A 5,000-nucleotide genomic window follows, 5' to 3' on the forward strand; every position below is an offset into this window, starting at 1 on the left:
TAATAAACTCCTCTTCTCCAAACAGTTGTTGCTGTGAAGGAACTAACTTTCCATGAAGCGCTGCTCCATCAAGCACACTGAATACTTTATGTTAAAAAGCAAAATGTTACTTAATGATAAATTAAAATTACACTAACAGGCAAAGATAAAACATAATAATGACACCCCCTTAAGGAAAAGAAATCGCTGGAAAGCACAGAGGAAGATATCTTGTGAAATGTGTTGTTTCTGTTAGCGCATCAGGGTGGCCGTTTGGAGTCCCTATCACATTATTAAAGACATCTCCATCCATGAAATAAAAATACGTTAGGCGTATGGGGATGGAGTGGGAGGAGAAGAGGTTGTGTAACAGATATTACATGAAAAGTTTTTCTTCTTTTGCTGCTACCATCCCAAGATGTGAATTAGACCTCAGTGGTAACTGTAAAAGCAATGAACATGAATCTTTAAAGTGCAGTGGGTAAGATTTACCCTTGGAAGGCAAGCAGATGGCTTGTACACCTATGAAACACACTTAGGCTCTATTTTGGAGACATAGAAGTATGGCGTAATTTTCAGCAGCCCTTACCCCTGAGTACATGTTACTCCTTCTCTCTCATCCCTTCCAGCCCCACAGCCTCCAAATGCTAGGTTTTGTTACATGGGTAGGCTTTGCTGTGAAGGGCACTTCAGTCTTCCCTTCTGTGTGTTGCCTCAGAGAGACTGAGGGATATTATTGTAGATGAAATAATGTACAGTGCTCCTTTGTTAGTTGAATGCCAAAATCCTGGACGTGCAGCTGTTCCTGGCAGACCAGTGACTCGCAGCCCTGCCACAGCTGAGAGAATGAAATAAGTTTTTCATCTGATGAAAAATTCTTTCCCCACTGCTAAGATATTGATCATCTCCCTGTGCTCAGGACCTACATTGTAAACTAGTGTTTCTTTATCTGTTTCCATATGTATTATACATTAATGAAAATTTGTGGTAGAAACAGGTCCATTTCTTAATACGTCTGAGGTCCGGGCTATGATGGGCACCAGTGAAATCACTGGTGATTTGGCAAGTGATTTCACTGAGAGCAAAACCAAATGGTTTTTTGATGTCTCATGCCATATTGTGTGGTCTCTGGTTTTTATTGTGGATTTTGCAGACCACAGTAAAAATTGAACAAAGGTGTGCATTTACAACTTACTGTGCATAAAAGAAGAGAAGAAAGAGGAGAAGTGATCACCACTAATAAAAAACCTGAGCGTAAATACATGGTGACACCTTTTTAAAGGGTTTTCACAGACCATGTTGAAAATGTTATGCTTGCTAGCAGAGCAGAGTAATGGAGGTACACTCTACAGATGGAGCTTCTAATCAGATTAGCAATAGAGCAGTTTGAAAAGTGCTTTGGAATAAAAGGCATTATATAAATGCAAGCCATTATCACTATGGGGTATATTTTTCTCCTGATGTGTGTGCATAATTCCCTCTAGAGTTAATGGGAGATGCATGCATGCATTGAAGGGAGACTATACCTGGCAGTGTGCTTCTTTTCCACTAAAATAACTAGGAAGATAAAATTTGTTAGAGGGCAGAAAATGGTAGATCAGCTGAATAAGGTATTCATTGAATACCAGTCAAACTGGTCTACTGAAAACTTTGCCACTGCATTTCAGAAGCTGTACATTGTATCACAAAGAGATGATGGGGTGATGGCAGTTAAAGTGATTCAACTGGTAGGAGAAATGATGTAACGCTGGCATATACAGTGCCCACTTGTAATTCAGGGCCCTATTAGCAACTGATTGATTTGCTGAATTTTTAGAATGCCTCCAATTAAATGTGTCAGGAATACACATTTTGTAGTAAACATTCTTTCTAAGGATAAAGTAAACATTATCCAAACAAAAAGTGTGGTATCCTACCCAATTCCTGAATCTTCCTTCTAATATTTACCCAAAATCCAGGGAACAGAGAAAACTGTCATCTTTCAGGTTTTCAATGTATTTTGGAGCCTGTGGCAGTACAGTCCCCCATCCCGCCAGCAGGAAACGAAACTTCTCCGGGCAAGGAGAAGGGGAAGAAAAAAACCCCCTAAACTCTAGAGGCCGCAGGTTGAAATTTGAACTGGCCAGTCGGGATGTGCCAGGTACACTGAGGTGACCTTCTTGGCCAATAGGGATTAAATGACCACAGGTCAGATTCGACAGGGGTATAAACGGGGTCCTGCCGGAGGACATGTGGGAATCGGTCCTCCTTGGAGCAGCGGGTCTGCAGTCGGGGACTCCCCCTTGGGTCGGGGCACTGCCCCAGGTAACTCCTCGAGGGAGAGAGCCCTCCTCTTTTAGGTGAGCGATATGCACATTTTGAGTGATCCCTTTTAAATCTTAAGGATTCTTAAGTCGGCTGTGTAGTACTAATTCCCATTGAGCCTGTAGTTCACTAATGTTATTGGAGTTCTAACTAACTTTTTACTGAAGAATAAATCTGACTTTCAACACCTGTTGGATTTGGTTGTACATGCATATGTAACACAGTCTTCTTGCATTAGTTAAATGATCTCAAGTTGTTACTCAGCTAGTCAGCAAATGATATGACCTGAGCCATTCTGCAAAGCTAAAAAAAAACCCCACAACCCAGCCCTTAGCAGAAAATACTTCGAGGGAAACTTATGACATCTACTTAGATGCCAAATATTCACTTCATTTATAATTGTTTTTACATGACTGGAAGCAACTACATGCTCAGTTCCCTCCCATTGTCATTCTTTTAGTGCCAATCTGTCCTCACGCATTTGATTTTGAGTTGGGCTCTAGCTCAAACAGCAAAGTTATCAGCTCTGTCTGTACCTTCTCACCCCAGCAGCCATCTCCTTGTCATGAGCCTCATTAGAATTACAGTCTAGAGCAGGATTCTGCGACACAAAATCCTTCTCTGAGTCAGCACCTATGGCCATTACAAGACCTACAACAGCTGCAGTAATACCTCAGTGAGCCATTCTAACCTCTCAGAATAGTTGCACAACTGCCATTTGCTTATACGCCACACTAACTCTAAATAGAACATATTATTTCTATAAATGCTATTAGTAAAATGACTGAATTATACAGAAACCAAAAAGTATGTTGTCAAGAACACTGGGCAGATTTAATGTCAAGGGGCAGGGGGGGCTAAGAAAACGGAACAGCTATAAGGTAAAAATACAGAGTACAATGGCATTTGAAGTAATACACATTTATTTTTATTCATTAAGTGTTTTTCTGGCTAACTCGTTAGAGACCTCACTTCATCTACTATCCATTTTTGTCAGTGTAGAATTTAAGAAAAGAATGATCTGTACAGATCCCCCAACATGTGTTTACCATATACCATGCATGATTGCAGCCACTCACAACAAGGTAAATGGGAGAAACTATTCCACTGGAGTCAGTGAAGTCACACTAGGCTAAATATGGTCGTTTAAAAAAATCTGAATCAGATCCATTGTTTACAGAGTAACTTATTAGTATCTGTATGTTAAGGTTTTGTCAGGTGTTTCATTATAAATCCTCATTTTGGAAAGTTTAAAACTCCAGGGTAGCATTGTTTTAAATTACAGGAGCATAGATTATACATAACTATAATGCTATTTTTTTTTTAATCCTATACCTAAAAAATATCTTTATTCGTTTAAATGAAGTTTGGCATGCAAGCAAGCCATAATGAAAAACAATTGGTTTTTTTGGGGGGGGAGGATATATATTTTAATACAGAACAGTTATTTCATTTTTTAAACTGTTTACATATGCTTGGCAAACTGAACAGCCAGCATACTTACAAAAGCTGCCTTAGCAGGGAGCATGCCCAGTACCTGAATATAGTCTAAAACCTAAACAATAGTATGAATAATCATAAGGCAAGCTGGTTCCCTCCTCTCTGAATTTTAGCCCATGAAAAACCGATCTGCTCCTCTTAGAAGCCATGGAGAAGCATTTCCAGTTGAGACTGACTTTGCAGAAGTCGTCTTGGCTCAGCCGCTTGGAGGCTCCATTTTGAGTCACCCACCAGAGCTGCCACCTGCAGACCACCACAGCCCCTTCCCATCTTGGCTGCAAAAACACGCAAGATGCATGTTCAGCTGAGGCAAGTCTAAGCACTACATGGTAGACTGCTCTCTCGGGGAAGATAATATGTGGCTACCAGCTGTCAAACCCCAAATTGCTCCCAGCCAAATTTGGTTTGGAGATTAATATTTAGGTGCCAGATAATTATGTTTAAACTTTTAGGACTCCCTTTCCACGGCCATTGGACGTCAGAGGTATACCTGTAGCTTTGTCATGATTTTATCTGGTTTTGCTATTCTTGACCATTTAACATTCCTTTTACATTCACTTGGTGAGTACTTTACTCAAATACTTGTGATAGTAAGAGGTTCATCATGAATTTTTGTCTGATCTACTGAAATTCAAATTCTGGTTTAAAAATATCCTGAGCAGACGTGAGTAGCTGCAATACTTTTTACTGGTTTTGTAGGTAAAGGCATAGGATTGTACATAGGTAGTATCCTTCCAAGCCTCAGGGTCCCAGACATGTACCCTGTATCCATGCATTGCATGCATTTCAGCCTGCCAAAAACATCAGGAGAAAAGCTGGTACATAAACTTTCAAGGGGATCGGTGCCCATTGTGCAACTTTCCCTGTTTCATTAATCCCAACCAAATTGTTCCTCACCACTGGCAGTTCTTGCTTTGTGTTTGTTAAGAAACTGTTTTCCTAGAAAGTTGTACATGAAGGCCTATGTGGTGCACTGCAATAACCACTGGCTCAGTTTGCTTTGTAATGGTATTGCATGATTAAATCAGTTTAAATACAAAAAGTTAAAATCAGTTGTCGACTTCAGGGAACTGACAGATGCAAGTACATTTTCTGAGTAACTATTTGTTACACAGTAATGGTTTAACTTTAGAAATAAAACTTTCAGACCCAAACTGAGCCCTATTAGCAATACAGATTTTGTCTAACATACATAATGAAACCAGCAAATTAGGTCC

The sequence above is a fragment of the Buteo buteo genome, chromosome 10 (genome assembly GCF_964188355.1).
Source record: "Buteo buteo chromosome 10, bButBut1.hap1.1, whole genome shotgun sequence".
Classification (NCBI taxonomy): domain Eukaryota; kingdom Metazoa; phylum Chordata; class Aves; order Accipitriformes; family Accipitridae; genus Buteo; species Buteo buteo.